The 19,225-nt window shown below is 42.1% G+C and overlaps 1 protein-coding gene across 5 annotated transcripts in view; it reads left to right on the forward strand.

Moving 5' to 3' along the window:
• The window catches only part of cdh19 (cadherin 19, type 2), a 337,720-nt gene that overhangs the window by 263,388 nt on the left and 55,107 nt on the right, over positions 1 to 19,225 (forward strand). For 2 of the 5 annotated variants that reach the window (XM_057824224.1, XM_057824225.1), the window contains one exon: positions 17,015 to 17,254. The exons of the other annotated variants lie outside the window; for them this stretch is intronic. The gene's annotated coding sequence lies outside the window, so the exon portion shown is untranslated. The remainder of the gene's footprint in view (positions 1 to 17,014; positions 17,255 to 19,225) is intronic. 5 annotated transcript variants of the gene reach the window in all.

Here is a 19,225-nt window from a genome sequence, read left to right on the forward strand (position 1 = left end):
CTGAAATATACGTATTTCAGACAACGTTTGTCTACGGATGTTTACCTGTGTGTGCCCCCATCTCAAAATGGCGACACGTTGCTATGCGAGATGATGCCATCGTGACATCACGCCGACTGCGAGAATAAGTAGATAGATGAATGAAAAAAACAAAACAAAACAAACCCCCAGAAAATTACCGTATTTTTCGGACTACAAGTCGCTCCTGAGTATAAGTCGATCCAGCCATAAAATGCCCAACGAAGAGAAAAAAAACATACAAGTCGCACCGGAGTATAAGTCGAATTTTTGGGGGAAATTTACTTGATAAAATCCAACACATAGAACAGACATGTCATCTTGAAAGGCAATTTAATATAAAAATACAATAGAGAGCAACATGCTAAATAAATGTACAGTGTACAGTGAATGAACAACGAAATGTGAATATACTGTCCTACGCTACGGCTCGGTCCTGGCTATACAGCGAACTCCCAAAAGACAATGCTGGACGTCCGTATAATTTGCTGAATCAATTTGGTCCTCGACAGAAAACAGGTTCACATCAACGTAAAAAAATGATAATCAGGTACTATTAGTAATAAGTAACAGGTTAGCATGCGTTCGCTATCATTAGCACATCGTTCAAACAACCACACAACTGGCTCTAAGTGTCCGATCGCGGGTGGAAAACACACAACAACAAAAGAAAAGATGATACACGCAGGCGTTGCCTCTGTAGAGATGATTTAAAAGCATAAACAATGAAAGTAGGTTCGCAGCCGTCTATTCTCTCTCGCTAACTCGCCCACTCACTCACTCACTCACTCACTCACTCACTCACTCACTCACTCACTCACTCACTCACTCACTCACTCACTCACTCACTCACTCACTCACTCACTCACTCACTCACTCACTCACTCACTCACTCACTCACTCACTCACTCACTCACTCACTCACTCACGCAGAGCTACGTAGCTGTCCGTCTTCTTCTGGCGTGTGAGCACTCTTCCTCACGTAAACAAGTGCGAGTGCGCCCTCACGTGGGCGTGAAAGCGCCACAAACTAAATGCATCCATTTCAAGATAAAAAAGTCAATAATACAATTGAACATACACTGTCAAAGGCAGAACGCGAACGTGGCCATAGCTATAAAGAGTTATTCAGATAACTATAGCATAAGAACATGCTAACAACTTTACAAAACCATCAGTGTCACTGCAAAACACCAAAATAACATGTGAAATTATATCATAATGTGTTAATAATTCCACACATAAGTCGCTCCTGAGTATAAGTCGCACCCCCAGCCAAAATATGAAAAAAACTGTGACTTATAGTCCGAAAAATACGGTAATGCAGCCTCAACAGGACACAAGCCACTGTCCTACTTGCGCCGGTCCCAAGCCTGGAGAAATGCAGAGGGTAAAAAAAAGCTTGCATTGGGGGTGCCCCCTCAAGATTTCTTAGTGCTCACTCTGGTGGGTAAATCTAGATCCGGGCCTGGTTCACTGTTTCATTTATAAATATGAAACCATACTTCACATGAATTTTGTGGACATTTTGTTGAAAGGGAATGAATTGGATGTCAAATCTGAGTGACATCGGACGAATCAGTTTTTCTTCCGTCAAATAAGTGCAGCCTTGGTTTTTACCTTAACAGTAATGGAAATGCATACATTTTGACTTAATGCCATGTAATAGCATACAATTTGGAGCGGCTCCCATCGTGTAAATTAAATTAAAAGCTCTTCCGGCGTGGATGTTCCCTGACCGCCGCGCACACGCGCCCACACGCGCTTTTTGTGTTGCCGTCTAATTGCCGGGCTAATGTCAAGGTGTCCCTGTGAGCCTCCGGCTCTGTCCGCGAGGAGCCTGTGGAGGTTGTAATAGCTTTGGTGAGATTCCCGTTCAAGTCGCCTTGCGAGGTTAAAAAGAAACACAAAGGGCCTGTCTGCTCTTAATAGGAAAGTTGGAATTCGGCATTGTACTTCTAGCGAATTATTCCGAGGGTGCGTGTTTGACCTCCAAGAAAAAAACAGGACTTAAGAAAATAATAATGCCATTCAAATTCTGGCCGGCCTCCGTGCGTAGTTATCTCTCGGATTTTCACGGCTTGTTCACTCCAAAACAAAGCTGCTGCGGGGATTTTTTAAAGGATTTCAAGAAACATTTCACAGAAACGCGGCGTAATTGCCACCTAAAGGAATAAGATGTCGACGTAAGAGTGACTACGGGAGCAGATTTTCACCTTGGCGAAATACACGGAAAGTGAGCTTTTATTAAAAACTGGTGCAACAACTTGAAGCCTGGCAAGAAGGACGAAAACAAAACAAAGCAGTAAAGTTGGCAGTGAAGAAAATGCAACAACAAATGAGCCACGGGAGACGGAACACGATCCAGATGGAATAAATCCAACGAATCATCCGAGGGGGGCACCAGGGCAGACGAGAGCTGATTGGCCTGACGCATGTGAAAACAACACCGAAACGACAATGACTCCAACTAAATGAGCCACGTTGCGCCGATAAGCTGCTCTTTGAAGTGTTTTTGTTTGTTTCAAAGCATCAAGCTCCCGAAGGCCTCCGATCGATTGCCGTTCCTCAAATCCTCGCTACCTCAAAACGTAAATGCCAGCAGGAGCGCCGTTGATGGGAATTGATTACTTCTGCCTGATAATTGCCAAAAGTTCTTGTTGACGTGTAGTCCGCCGCCTCGCCGCCATGAAAACACAAAATTTGAAGATTAGGGGGTATGTTTACTCCTTTTAAATACCAACTTGGCATTAAAGCCACTTACGATAGAAACTACAAATGTGACAAAAAAGCCGCTAGAAAAGTCAGCAGTTTAGACTATTCTAAATATAGATAGTCTTATAGTACCGTATTTTCTGGACTTTAGGCTAAGTTGCATCTAGTTTGACTCGGACTGCTACTTATACTGAGGTGCAAATTATGTTTTTGCCCCACAGTGACAGCTATGAAATAGGCACTCTGAATGCTATTTGCTACCAGGGTTATTTAATTAAAAAATAAAAATGGAAAAAAAACTTTTTCTGTTTTCCTTTTTTTTCTTATTAACATGTTTATTTTTTCAATAATTTGATGGGGACAGTGCACATTGATGAACATCTATTAGATCTATGTTTTGGGGTTTATAATTTAAAAAAACACAAACAAACAAAAAAACATAAAAAGGAAAATACAATACACACCGATCACACATTTTTTGCGGTTAATGGGGACCAGAACCCGCAGCGATAAGTGAAAAACCGCGAAGTAGTGCCGACCCCCACAAAGGGTGGCTAACGTTTTTTTTTCAATATACAGTGGGGCAAATACGTATTTAGTCAACCACTAATTGTGCAAGTTCTCCCACTTGAAAATATTAGAGAGGCCTGTAATTGTCAACATGGGTAAACCTCATCCATGAGAGACAGAATGTGGAAAAAAAAAAAAGAAAATCGCATTGTTTGATTTTTAAATAATTTATTTGCTAATCATGGTGGAAAATAAGTATTTGGTCAATACCAAAAGTTCATCTCATTACTTTGTTATGTACCCTTTGTTGGCAATATCAGAGGCCAAACGTTTTCTGTAACTCTTCACAAGCTTTTCACACACTGTTGCTGGTATTTTGGCCCATTCCTCCATGCAGATATCCTCTAGTCATTGGGCAACACGGACTTTCAACTCCTTCCACAGATTTTCTATGGTGTTGAGATCTGGAGACTGGCTAGGCCACTCCAGGACCTTGAAATGCTTTTTACGAAGTCACTCCTTTGTTACCCTGGCTGTGTGTCAATCAATCAAGAGCACGCGAGAGCAGAATTACAGACGCCATGACTTTAACGAAACATTATCGTGTAGGCTACTTACCTTGTTTTGATCCAAAAATTCCATGTAGCATGTACAGTGCCTTGCAAAAGTATTCGGCCCCCTTGAACCTTGCAACCTTTCGCCACATTTCAGGCTTCAAACATAAAGATATAAAATTTTAATTTTTTGTCAAGAATCAACAACAAGTGGGACACAATCGTGAAGTGGAACAAAATTTATTGGATAATTTAAACTTTTTTAACAAATGAAAAACTGAAAAGTGGGGCGTGCAATATTATTCGGCCCCCTTGCGTTAATACTTTGTAGTGCCACCTTTTGCTCCAATTACAGCTGCAAGTCGCTTGGGGTATGTTTCTATCAGTTTTGCACATCGAGAGACTGACATTCTTGCCCATTCTTCCTTGCAAAACAGCTCGAGCTCAGTGAGGTTGGATGGAGAGTGTTTGTGAACAGCAGTCTTCAGCTCTTTCCACAGATTCTCGATTGGATTCAGGTCTGGACTTTGACTTGGCCATTCTAACACCTGGATACGTTTATTTTTGAACCATTCCATTGTAGATTTGGCTTTATGTTTTGGATCATTGTCCTGTTGGAAGATAAATCTCCGTCCCAGTCTCAGGTCTTGTGCAGATACCAACAGGTTTTCTTCCAGAATGTTCCTGTATTTGGCTGCATCCATCTTCCCGTCAATTTTAACCATCTGCCCTGTCCCTGCTGAAGAAAAGCAGGCCCAAACCATGATGCTGCCACCACCATGTTTGACAGTGGGGATGGTGTGTTCAGGGTGATGAGCTGTGTTGCTTTTACGCCAAACATATCGTTTTGCATTGTGGCCAAAAAGTTCAATTTTGGTTTCATCTGACCAGAGCACCTTCTTCCACATGTTTGGTGTGTCTCCCAGGTGGCTTGCGGCAACTTTAAACGAGACTTTTTATGGATATCTTTGAGAAATGGCTTTCTTCTTGCCACTCTTCCATAAAGGTCAGATTTGTGCAGTGTATGACTGATTGTTGTCCTATGGACAGACTCTCCCACCTCAGCTGTAGATCTCTGCAGTTCATCCAGAGTGATCATGGGCCTCTTGGCTGCATCTCTGATCAGTTTTCTCCTTGTTTGAGAAGAAAGTTTGGAAGGACGGCTGGGTCTTGGTAGATTTGCAGTGGTCTGATGCTCCTTCCATTTCAATATGATGGCTTGCACAGTGCTCCTTGAGATGTTTAAAGCTTGGGAAATCTTTTTGTATCCAAATCCGGCTTTAAACTTCTCCACAACAGTATCTCGGACCTGCCTGGTGTGTTCCTTGGTTTTCATAATGCTCTCTGCACTTTAAACAGAACCCTGAGACTATCGCAGAGCAGGTGCATTTATACGGAGACTTGATTACACACAGGTGGATTCTATTTATCATCATCGGTCATTTAGGACAACATTGGATCATTCAGAGATCCTCACTGAACTTCTGGAGTGAGTTTGCTGCACTGAAAGTAAAGGGGCCGAATAATATTGCACACCCCACTTTTCAGTTTTTTATTTGTTAAAAAAGTTTAAATTATCCAATAAATGTTTTCCACTTCACGATTGTGTCCCACTTGTTGTTGATTCTTGACAAAAAAATTAAATTTCATATCTTTATGTTTGAAGCCTGAAATGTGGCGAAAGGTTGCAAGATTCAAGGGGGCTGAATACTTTTGCAAGGCACTGTATCACTGAGTGTCAAGACAGAGCTTTGAATTGCCATCGCTGGATTTTTGGGGGATTTTATGGATGAAACATAGTAATATAACAAGGGTCGCGATGCAGAAATCGCAAACATCAAGGAGTGGTCGAGATTTTCTTTTTCATATATTCACCCTTTTAAACATTTTTTTCAAGTTTTCTTTGTTTGGATCCATTATTTATCATTTAACATATCGGCGAAAATGCGACAGTAACAAATTAGATACAATTAAGTGATAGTTATGAGGTAGATATCCGTGACTTTTTTACGGACGCCATTTTTTTCATTGTGACGTCATTTGCTTAAAAGTTTAAAATATGCGAGTGAATAATTTTTTAAAGTCGTTTTTAAAAAACAAAACAAACAAAAAAAACCCCGAAATATTAGACATCAATAAATGATTCCAAACTAAAAATGGCAGACATTTTGATTAATAAATATAATTAATCACCTTTGTTTTATTGCTGGTTTGAAACAAAAGCGGTTGCGCGACGTCTGTAAACGGGGGTCTCCAGGGTAAAGCGGACAAATTAAAAATAGTTCGGGGGCTTAATGCGCCATGAATCTGCTATGGCAGCATATAGACACATTTTTCTGTCAAACACAGCAGTTCTTTCAGCTTAAAATACAGCAGTTTATTTTAAAGAGGGGTGCAAGAGCAGAAACTGCTTTTTCAGTCTTGTCTGTGTTTTCCGCCATGTACTTTTGATTAGGTGATGGGTGCAATACCTAACCTCACAAAGGGATATCCTCCAGACCCTTTTTGTGTTAGATGATATTTACATACATATAAATATATACTAATATATTTCACTATTTTACACTGTTGGTCTACCTGTTTGAACCAAAGTATGTAGAAAGACCAAAAACGCTGATAACCATACCTACTGCTTCTGTTGAATTATCTAATATAAAACTATTCAGTCTCATTTTTTTCTGTTGAATGTTTATCCTAACAAGCTGAATAAATATTATCAAGCTTCAAAACTTTTCGTTGAGCATGTTTGGTTGTCAATGGGACATCAATGTTACAAATATTGACAAAAATGTTGGCTTTTTTTTTTGTTGTTGGTCTTTTTGGGTCCAATATGTTGATTATAATAGGTCAGTGAAGAAAACAACAGTTTGGATATGAAGGTTATGGTGTTCTGAAAAAAGAGAACCAACCAGGCCATTGTGAACATTTTTTCTTTGATATATGAAGGCAACATCAAAGGCATGCCAATTCGGACAAAATAGGCCCATGTGTTAAAGGGTTAAAAAACAACCAAACAAAAAAATTTCGGTAACACTTTTTAATAACTATCCGTTTTTTTAGTTAATAGATCATTAGTAAACTGTTGATAAATGATTTATTGTTGATTTGTGAAGTATTTGTTAACAGTTTGTTAAGCATTTACAGGGTGTTCTTAACCTGAAACACAGTTTGTGTAGAAACGTTTCAAGTTTTTGTATGCAACGTTTGGCATTTCTATCTTTCAGGTTAAGAAATGCCGTTCACTTCAAAAGAAAAGGCGTTTTGATAAGGCATTTTGCAGGCAGTGCTCATGTTGCACATTTATGAAAATCTGCCATAGAACCAACAAATATTTGCACTTTCCTTTGTATATTTAACCAATAAAACTTATGACCTTCAACATAAAGTGTATATAGTTTTATTAAGATCCATCAACTTAGCATGGGCATTTAGAATGGGGTCAGCCATATGGGAACACCCTGTAAATGCTTAACAAACTGTTAACAAATACTTCACAAATCAACAATAAATCATTTTTTAACAGTTTACTAATGATCTATTAACTAGTAAAACGGGTAGTTATTATAAAGTGTTACCAAAATTTCAATATTAAAAAGATAATTCAAACCATCTTTATTATTTTTTAAGGGGAAAACAAAAATTCTCAATTTCAAATTTCATGTTAACCAAAAAAAAAAAAAAAAATCCCTCTGCAGGCCTCACGAAACGATGTGGTGAGCCAAATCTGGCCCCCGGGCCTTGAGTTTGACATTTTTTGATTTAAAAGTGAAAAGCTATATTTGAATAACTTAATATTACCTTATAATTCAAATAAAATTAAAATTAAAATAATAATAATACCTTAACAGACGTTCTCCATTTGCTATTACTATAATGCGTAATAATGTTTGTTCTTGGTCTCTGATCAAATAAAATCCCCCCCCCCCCCCCCCCCCCCCCCCCCAAAAATGTGATTTATACTCCAGAGTGACTAATAGTCGGAAAAATAGGATATGTCGTTGTAATGGAATAGCTATTTTGTTATGAATACTTTTCTAGCAGCAGACACTCGCCCCGAGGGCAAAGATCAGATCGCACTGCTCTTAATATTCAACACTTAAACTGACATTTTACTCACCCTTCGGCTAGTTCACGGCTTACAAATAACGTCAGCGGATGGAGTCATTTGTAAACGGCTGCATTATTGATCCGACTGTGTTCCGCTTTATTTTTTTGGGCTGTGCGTTGATGGGACTCGACAGAATCGGAAGGTGTTGGTGTCAGGGTGGCAAAAATGAGATGAGATGTGATGTTCTCACCACGAGTGTGACCAAGTGCTCCTTTCCTTTTGATGTTTACTTTGAAGATAATGCACCTTCTTGCTTGTGTTCCTAAGGTTCCCTAATGTTACAAAATCCTGACTCATAACATAAAAACTACCAAAACGCATTCGTGTAGTTTTAAACAAGGGCGGGATGGCCTCCAGGCCTGTCCTGTACAGTCTACGTCAGTCAGTGCGCATTCGCTCCAGCAGTGTAAATCCTGCGTGATGCTACAGGGCGTCGAAAGGTGACATCAGTCTTTTATTAACTCTCCGTAACCTGTGTAGGAGTATTTGTCTTCAAAGAGCCTTTATACGGTGACAGCGACGTGATCACAGAGACGTCGGCACGTCCCCGTTGTCTTTAAGTAACGCCTCTCGTCCTCGCGCAGGTGTGTGCGTTGGTGTCCCACGGGTGGCTGGTTTACCGCCAACTCCGGCTTAGAGGACGTTGTCAGGACACGGCGGCTAATACATGCTAATGCTGCCTTCTTCCTATTCGGCGAGATTGATGGCTCGGCGGCGCCTCTCATTGATCAGTCCGACACAATCTGCGTCTCCAATGAGGGCGGGCCGGCGGGATTGTGCATTCTTCCGGGGAGGCCTCATCCCGCAGGGTACGGCGGCGTGGCACCGCCGATCGATCGCGCTCAACTTATTTGTGTAAATACTTTGTAACCTTGTCCGTTTATCATCCATGCGAACATTGAGAAAAGTGCAGGGGATGGTGGATGGGGTTGCAGGGGAATGGATGGATAGTAGGATGAGTCTATGACAGGATGGTGGAGTGAAATGAGGGATGGAAGGTTTTTGGATGGATGGGGCAATGACAGGATGGCTGGATAGGGGATGGTGGGACAAGGGGTTGGCTGTGAAGGGAAAAGGTACCGTTCTTGCACACACCATATAATTGTTTGCATTAGTATAACACATTCATTCAACTATAGTTTAGGCAGACTTCACTCAGTGGCCTTGAACACAGTAAAGTGAATCACCTTATCGGTGCTCATGAGGGGGAAAAGGAAAAATGGTACCGTTTCTCGTAGGCACCGTCTAACTGTTTGCATTACTCTAACACACGTAATCAGGGAATAGTATCATTCCTCATATGTACTGTAGGACTGCACTACTCTAATACACCTAATGTAAAATAAATAGCACACCATAGTTTAAAGAAACAATAGATACCAGTGTTGGGAGTAACGCCGTTATAAATAACGCCGTTATAAATAACGCCATTACGTAACGGCGTTATTTTTTTCAGTAACGGGGTAATCTAACTAATTACTTTTTCCGCCGTTACAACGCCGTTACCGTTACTGACGGTCAAAAGCGGTGCGTTACTTACTCTGAATAAATTGAAGAAACTACCAGCCGTGTCGAGTCGACTCTCTGCTCTGTTGATTTGTCATCCAAGACTTGGGGTGCGTTCAGGTTCGAGAATAGCGCACGTACTTCTGATTCCAAGCTGTTTGTCCCTGCTCATTCAATTAGACAATGCTTTCCAAAGTTTGGTAACGTTTCTGTGTTTGCTACACCTGATGCTAGCCTTGTTTCCATCTCCCACTGTCAGCCAGCAATAATTCTGCTTCCATCTTGAGGACGGCAGGCGCTTTGAAGGTGACGTGAATTGTCGGGAAACGAGCCTACCTAAATGCAGCCCCTCGAGAGATGCGATGGAAGTGATTGTGATTGGCTGAGGGTTAAAGTCATGTGTCGTGGTAAGTCGTGGTTGACCACTGTCGACGAATAAGTTTTCAACCTGTTTTCAGTGAGTCTTCTTCAAACTTTTGAAACATGGAGTCAGTACAAAGGGTTAAAATAAGAAGAGAACATGCGAAGTTCAGCCTTCCGGGTTGGCGCACGCAAGGCAGCATCGGCCGAGCGGCACTTGTCTTGGCTGTAGCTGTTTCCATGCGGCTTGGCTGGGGAGGCGAATTCAACAGCTGTATGGTGAGAATCGTTGGGTGCGGAGAATGTATGGATGGTAGGTTGGCAGACTGACTGGATGGGGGATAGTTGGGCATTAGTGGGATGCAAGGGTGGAATGGATGGATGGGAGCGAATGGATGGTGGGTTGGCAGGATTGCTGGCTAGGTGAATAGACGGATGGTTGAATGTGTACTGACTGGAGGATTGTGTGGTGGAATGGATAACTGGTAGAATGGGGACACGGTGACGTGATAATTGGGTGATAATGGATTGTATGATGGGGGATGGGTGGATGGATGCTGGGTTGGCAGGATTGTGAGAAAGGGGAACGGATGGATGTGAGATGTGAGCGATGGTAGGATGTGTAGAATGGTTGGAAGGGATGTCCTGATCCGATCACGTGATCTGAAATCGGGCCATTGTTCAGAGGATTGGAATCAGGTGAAAAGGATTGGGTTTTAACTAAAAAATATACTGTATATATATATATTTATGTTTTTCTGCTTCAATAAGCAGTGCAGTCACTGTCCAGCGTGCGTTTGATACTTAACTCATTCACTCCCAGCCATTTTTACCGGAGCAAGGCCCTTCGCTCCCGGCTGTTTTACTGGATTTTGACAGATTTTGCAAGGCCCACAAAAAATTCTGTTCTATTGCTATATAAACATGGAACCCACCAAAAAAAAAGATTACTCTCTTCTTTTAGCAGGAAAAATGTAAGTTCATCTTTTTTTCATTCTTGAGAAATCAGCATTAGAAAATAGCTTAGTTTGAGCAATTTCACAATTTCTGATGAAAAAAACGGAGAAATTGAGCTTTTTGTGAAAGAAGCTATTTTTTGCTTTAGTTACATCCCAAACATCTGAATAATATTTTCCTTTTACAAAATAAGATAAACAACAAGACAAATAGAGCTTTTGATTGCAAAGTAACAATTTATTTACACATAACTAAACTACTGAACTGTTGAACTATCTGCGCACATAACAACGGGGAAGGCTCTCGGTTGCTTCCGTGGCTAATCTGAGTCCGGATCAAGATCGGTCTCACTTTTTTCATCATTTTCATCGTTGGTTTCAACCTCGGTCTAAGGAGTAACGCAACGTGAGCTCCGCAGAACGCGTGTGGAACCTGACGCTGTTGTGGACGTCACCGTCTGTCTCATCAAGATAGATTTTTTAAAATCCTTCTTTGACGGTGGTTTCGTTTTCTTTTCAAAACACTCCTCCAGTGTCGTTTGCCTTTTTTTCCCCCGATCGTTCTCCATATTTTTCTCAAATTCTCACACGTCTTCACAAGATCCCTCCGACTTCCGTTTCCTGACTATTTTTCTTCACTTCCTTTCGTGGCCCGAGATGAGTTCTTACCAAATGCGCTACTGACCTCCAGTGGCCAGTTTTATTGCTTTAAAATGGGTTTTGAGCTTTGTGCATTATATTTTAGATAGATTGGAATCTATATATGCATCTTGTAAAAATAAAATAAAAAATAAAAAAACGCAAAAGACGTATAAATACGTTTTTGGGACACTGAAGCAATTAAAAATAGAACGTATTTATACGTTTTTGGGAGCAAATGAGTTAAAGTTCACGATGATTGACAGGTTTTCAGCTTTGATCTTGCCAGAGAAATTGGTAGCTCTACAATCAAAAGAACACACGTGTCAATCATTATTAAACTTGCATAAGTGTGCCGTGGCAACTCATTGTGTAAGTGAGAGGCTGTTCTCAGCAGTGTGAGCATCAAAGCGTGAGTGGATTTGAGTGGACTCACTCAATGAAGCATTTAATAAAGAAAAGCATTTTTCTATTTTTTTTATTGTTTTAAAATTATTCACATTATGAAGGTGGCACAGTGGGACAGTAACATGTTTAGAACATTTTTTTTTTTTGGGGGGGGGGGGGCTTTTTTTCAGTATCGGATTGGGATTCGGTATTGGCAGATTCTCAAAACTGGGTGACTTGGACTCAGGTGGAAAAATATGTGATCGGGACATCCCGAATGGTTGGATAGGGTAAGATGGATGAATGAATTGAGTGGATGATGAAATACAGTGGGGAGAACAAGTATTTGATACACTGCCGATTTTGCTGGTTTTCCCACTTGCAAGCCATGTAGAGGTCTGTAATTTGTATCGTAAATTCTCTTAAACTGTGAGGGATGGAATCTAATACAAAAATCCAGAAAATCACATTGTATAATTTTTAAATAATAAATTTGTGTTTAACTGCATGAAATAAGTATTTGATACATTACCAACTAGTAAATATTTTGGCTCTTAGTTCTTTCTTAAGAACCCCTCCTGTTCTCCACTCATTACCGGAAGTAACTGCACCTGTTTGAACTTGTTACCTGTGTAAAAGACACCTGTTCACATGCTCAAACAAACAAACTCCAACCTCTCCACAATGGCCAAGACCAAATAGCTGTGTAAGGACATCAGAGATAAAATAATAGACCTGCACAAGGCTGGGATGGGCTACAGGAAAATAAGCAAGCAGCTTGGTAAGAAGGTAATACCTATTGGAGCGATTATTAGAAAATGGAAGAAGTTCAATTTGACGGTCAATCTGCCTTGTTCTGGGGCTCCATGCAAGATCTCACCTCGTGGGGCATCACTGATCACGAGGAAGGTGAGGGATCAGCCCAGAACTACACGGCAGGGCCTGGTCAATAACCTGAAGAGAGCTGGAACCACAGTCTCGAAGAAAACCATCGGAAACACATTACGCCGTCATGGATTAAAATCCTACAGCGCATGCAAGGTCCCGCTGCTGAAGCCAGTGCATGTCCAGACACGTCTGAAGTTTGCCACTGACCATCTGGATGATCCAGAGGAGCAATGGGAGAAGGTCATGTGGTCAGATATGACCAAAATTGAACTTTTTGGTCTAAACTCGGCTCGTCATGTTTGGAGGAAAAAGAAGGATGAGTACAATCCCAAGAACACCATCCCAACCGTGAAACATGGAGGAGGAAACATCATTTTATGGGGGCTGCTTCTCTGCCAAGGGTACAGGACGACTGCACCGTATTGAGGGGAGGATGGATGGGGCTATGTATCGCCAGATCTTGGCTGAAAACCTCCTTCCTTCAGTGAGAGCCCTGAAGATGGGTCGTGGCTGGGTCTTCCAGCATGACAACGACCCAAAGCACACAGCCAAGGCAACTAAAGTGTGGCTCCGTAAGAAGCATCTTAAGGTCCTGGAGTGGCCTAGCCAGTCACCAGATCTGAACCCGATAGAAAATCTATGGAGGGAGCTGAAAGTCCGTGTTGCCCGACAGCAGCCCTGAAGGCTCTGGAGAAGATCTGCATGGAGGAGTGGGCCAAAATCCCTGCTGCAGTGTGTACAAACCTTGTCAAGGACTACAGGAAACGTTTGGTATCTGTAATAGCAAACAAAGGTTTCTGTACCAAATATTAAATTTGATTTTTGTGATGTATCAAATACTTATTTCATGCAATTAAATTCAAATGTATTATTTAAAAATCATACAACGTGATTTTCTGTTTTTTTGTATTAGATTCCGTCCCTCACAGTTGAAGAGAACTTATGATACAAATTACAGACCTCTACAGTGTATCAAATACTTGTTCTCCCCACTGTAGCAGACTGGGGAGGGTGGATGGATCCATCCATGGATGGATGGATGGATGGATGGATGGATGGATATTGCAGATATTAAATTTGAGGATATTGTTGGGTGGATGTTGAGAGGCTAGAATAGGAAAAATGGTCTGATAAGGCAAGATGGATGGCGGGTGGGTTGACAGAATAGCTGACCTGGTGGATGGTTGTAATTGATTTTGGCAGGATGGGGGATTGTATGGATGGATGGTTAAATGGGAGGATGGAGCCATGGTGAAATGATTAATGGAGGGTAATGAACGGACAGTTTTTGGCAAGCTGGCTAAATAGGAGAGTAGATATATTGTTGGATGCATGGTAGGATGGGTGGTGGTGGAATGGGAAAAAGTGTGGTGTGATGGGGGATATTGGAATGGATGAATAGGTAGAACAGGGGATCGATGGTGGTATGGGGATGATAGATGGTAGGATGGTGGATGGCGGTAAGAACGGCTGGATAGCAGCTTACTGCTGCCTTGTGCCCGCCATGTAATTTTCTCAGGCTAGAGTCTGAAGGGGGATCACAGGAATGATGGGAATTAATTATGCATTCATCATCAGCGTGATGGATACCTCACGATCAAACTCCAAACTATATTTCCCCCGAGAGGCAACTGGGATGTAGGGGGTCTTCTGCATCCTTTGGAAACACGCTGTCTCTCCCACTCTACCAACAGAAAACTTTACTTTTCGTTCTTTGGGTGGACTTACACTCGCTCAACTGACTGAAAGTCTGTGGTCGCATTGTACACTATGTGCACATTTTTCGTATGGCTATAAAACATCTCAATTTTTCAGGTTCTCCCATCGGTTGGGGTGGGGGGTTGACTTGACAAACGAGTGCGTCGCAAGCATTGTCCTTATTTGTCACCGGTGTCCGCTCGTTTCCCACGGCTGGAGAGACAAAGGCCAAAGAACATATGAGGCGCATGCATTTTTAATGTGACATCCTCATCAAATCCGCCGCGGCTGACTGAGCGGAATGCCAACGACGTTTTTATCCCGCAATGAGCGCGATGCCGCGCACATCCCGATGCGAGCGTTGAAGGGCACATCTGACCGCCACTGCGACACCATCCTTCGCTGAACTTTGTCTCCGAGCTTAATGAGAAAATGAGCCGAGGAGGAAAAAGATCAGCAATAATCACCTCGATAAGTAATATCAGAGACGCAATATGGAGGCCATCTGCGACACCTCCTGTGACGCCTTCGTCTTGAAAACGACTTTTAGATGAAAAACATGATGTTGAGTTCTAGGGTTTGTAATAAGGCTGGGCAATGATTAGACCTTTTAATCCTGATTAATCGCATGTGATTAACTAGGATTTTATTTTATTATTGCACTGTGATTGACACAACCCAATAATACATTTAAAAGTAGTATTTATCACATTTTAATAACGAAAGCCAATTGAAATTTGTATTTTAGTGCGATTAATTACATTGTCATGCACACAATCCAAAAATGAGGACTAGAATTTAGCACATTTAATTTTTTAAAATTATAAACAGTGTTGGGCACGTTACTTTAAAAAAGTCATTAGTTATAGTTACTCACTACTTCTTCCAGAAAGTAACTGAGTTAGTAACTGAATTATTCTATAGTAAAAGTAACTAGGTACCAGGGAAAGTAACTATTTCCGTTACTTAAAAAAAAAAAGTTGTTGTATGTCAAAGAATTTTAAATTTTCTGAGCAGTATTCGAGTCAGTTGAATAGAGAAGAACAGACAGGTAGTTGTGTTATAGAACCTTGTAATATTTATTGTACTTCGCCAGCAACAGATTTATCCTACACTTGAAGTGCAACAAAAATAAACAGTAAACAATATAATAACATAACAGTCAGCAGCAAACAATATAAAGTGAGTTTAATCAATTAAATCTAAGTCTCACAACCTGGGATAACTGGTCAAGTAGACATAGCCTACTGTACTTCAAGTATTTTGACTTGATATAGTGTTTATATCTCCACCTCGTAAAGCACAAATTTTCCTCTGAATGCTCTGCCATCATATCCCTCTGCATCTGTTTTGCGTGTGTGTGTTTGCCGCACGCACTATTCCGGTTTGTGTGTGAAAACACCGGCTCTGATTGGCTTACCATGGCACATGACTCTAACCCTCAGCCAATCACAATCACTTCCATCGCATCTATCCAGGTGGTGCATTCAGGTAGCCTCATCCCTCTACTTCTCCTTTCACCCTCAAAGTGTCTGCCGTCCTCAAGATGGAAGCAGCATTCTTATTGGCTAACAGTGGGGGATGGGAACGAGGCGAGCATTCAGGTGTAGCAAAAACAAACATTAGCAAGCTTTGGAAAGCATTGTCTAATTGAATGAGCAGGGACAAACAGCCTGGAGTCATAAGAAGTATGTGCTGTAATATTCTGATACAGAATTATCCGAGGCACCCTAAAGTGCACACGGCGCCAATATTGTTTTGCTCACATGATGCGGGAGTGAGTTAGAGTCACGGCCTGCCGAGAGCCGTACGTTTGTCTTAATGTTGAAGTTATATGTGCAATTAAAGAAACAGAGTGCCAGCATGTCCTGTGTGGTATATCTTTGCTAAGAAAAAGCACAAAACAAAACACATGCGCTATTCTCGAACCTGAACGCACCCCTAGTCTTGGATGATAAATAAACAGAGCAGAGTAGACTCTCTACGGCTGGTAGTTTCTTCAATTTATTCAGAGTAAGTAACGCACCACTTTTGACCGTCAGTAACGGTAACGGCGGAAAAAATAATTAGTTAGAACGGCGTTATTCCCAACACTGATTATAAATGCTCATAAAAAGATGTATTTTAAATCTGGCGTGGTATAAATTTCTCACTTTTCCTCGTTTGATCATGAGCGATCATTTGCAATTAATCACATTTTCATACACAGTCTGATAATGAATTCAAAAGTAGTATTTAGTACAGTTTTATGGTAAAAGTCAAAGGAAACATGTTTTAACAATGTTTTTTGTGAGTTTAACTGCAATTAATCGCACGGGCATACATATAATCCAATAATTAACTCAAAAGTAGTGTTTAGCACACTTTTAATATAAAGACTAATAGAAACATGTATTTTAAGTAGGACGGAAATAAATACAAATACATCACAGTGGTACACATAATCTGAAAAGTCAAATGTATTATTTAGAATACTTTGAAATGTACTGCTATATTCAAGAAATATATGTCACAGGGTGGAAGTGTTTTAATATTATTTAGATTTTTTTTTAGTTTTGTGAGATGTGGTTTGCTTTTGTATTCATTGCTTGTAGTGTTTAGTTGAACTTCTAGCCTAATTGGCCCATTAGAACACTAATGCAGGACACCTGTAACACTCTTGCCGTTCTCAATAGACTGAGGACTAAGCCAATTGGAGGCCGACAGGGGCGGGACAAAGTAATGACCCTGGTCCATAAAAGGCACAGGGCACATGGACGCAAGAGAGGAAAAGAGCCAGGAGGAAGCCAAGTCAAGGCAAGAGGAGAGGTGGCAATGACCAGGCAGCAACGAACAGACGACCACGTGAAGGCCCTGTCCAATGTGTCACAGTGTGAGACAACCGCAACGGCAGGGCGAGAGGCTCTGCCTGGGCTGTGAGTATCCGAAAGACAAGTGTGTCACGCAGCGGATAAAAATTATCATGTCAGGGGCAATCGAGATTAGGGAACCCGCACTGGTGGTAGTTGTTTTATCGGCACAGGCCTGCCTACGGTGGAGAGAGCCCACAGGAATGGCAGCCACGAAGGACACTGGACTCCACCCATTACGAACGACTTCTAGCGCCCTCCTCTTATTGTTTGCATTTAGATCTTGAAATTACCATAAACATTGTGACCTGTGAAAAGACTCGATTATATCCTTGGTTGCACTGTGTCGCTCTCCACCCGGTTTCCCCCATTTTACCCCGTGTCTTACAATAGTTATATTAACTCATCGCCTCCTCTTCGCCTGGGCTGCCGGTTGCGGGTGTGTGTCGGGGCTCTTGTCCCGCGCCACCCTGTGACGTCTGGTAGCTCTCCTACTTCCGCCTTCCCCTCTCTTTTCTGCCCAGGTAGCCTCCTTGGGCCCCGACGCGGGTCGATGGCTGAGTGCCAAATGGGTCAGCGGGGTGTCGCCCACTCCGGGTGGGGATCCTGTCCTGCCCCGGACCTAGTGCGCCGTGTGGGATGGGGGGTTACGGTGGTGGCTGGAGGACCGAGTGGGTGGGCGATGGTGAGGGCGGTGGCGTGTCCCCTCATCCCTTCTCACCCCCTTCTTTTTCTCCTTGGTCATCAGGCCCCCCACATGGTGTCCACCGGACATATTTTAATTGCACTACCCTCATCCCCGCCCCAATTAAGGGCTGGAGAATGTCCCGGGGGACCACCCTGGGTCCTGGGGGATTGGCGGCAGCCCTCTTGCTGGAGCTGCGTGAGGAGGGATGGGCCGCGGTGGCTCACCACCCGCGATTGGCTGGGGAGGGGCCATGGTTGTGGGCTTGGGGTGGCGTGGCTCAGTGGTAGAGTAGTTGTCCCCCAACCCAGAGGTTTTGGGTTCAATTCTCTGCCTTGATGAACTCGTCTAAGTGTCCTTGAGCAAGACACTGAACCCCACGTTGCTCCGAGTGCTGCGTCACCAGTAGTTGGATGAGAGATAGTGTAAAGCCTTGAAAGGTGGAAAAGCGCTATATAAGTATAACACCATTACCATTTACCATGGTCTGAGGGCAGCCCCAGCGCAGCAATTCCACTTATCTGCAGGACTATCACACGTCTGAAGGGATTCACGCGTAACAGGGTGGAGTTACACACTCAAGTAGAGAAACTATCGGTGCCAGGATTAGGAATCAGGCAGCATAGAATAGGATGTCAACATATCCACATTTCGTGAATCACGTAATACTGGGTTCTACAACTCACACTGCTAATTTGTGTACATTTCTTGGTGTTGTTTGTTTTCTTCATCTGTCCTTTCTTAACCACTTCCTGCTCGCTGCTTTCTCCAAATAAACGAAATACAGTGAATACTCACAATAAAAGTAAATCACACTCCCATGTGATACATTAAAACTGTTCAGACCAACAAGACACACAGATTCCCATTCTTCATGTCAAGCAGCTGAAGATGGCAGGTTAAAAAAATGTTATATTAACTCATCGGGAATTAATGAATGCGTCGTTGAAATATCCTAAATAATTTGGGAGTTAACTCTGAGTTAACTTCCCCAGCTTTAGTTTAAAATATATATACAGTATATGATCCTGAATATTGTTTATCACGCTTTGTTATCGTTCCAGTCCACGTATTTACATTATAGGGCACAACAACATCGACTTGACCGCCTCACCTTTTGTCGAGCAGCGAATATGCTGAGCATTACTGCGTGCTCATTATATACCCGGCCCTCAAATGTCACCCCATAGTCACCGCGTTCACAGAATGTAAATAAATTCCAAACTGAATCTTTCATCTGGCGTCATTCTAATGAGGGGAGGCTCAATTAGACAAGGGCTTCGCAAGGACCGAGTTTAAATGTCACCTAGCGGGTCCTGACATTTCTCCCTCTGATTCTCCGTCAAAATCGG

The sequence above is a fragment of the Corythoichthys intestinalis genome, chromosome 20 (genome assembly GCF_030265065.1).
Source record: "Corythoichthys intestinalis isolate RoL2023-P3 chromosome 20, ASM3026506v1, whole genome shotgun sequence".
Taxonomy (NCBI): Eukaryota; Metazoa; Chordata; class Actinopteri; order Syngnathiformes; family Syngnathidae; genus Corythoichthys; species Corythoichthys intestinalis.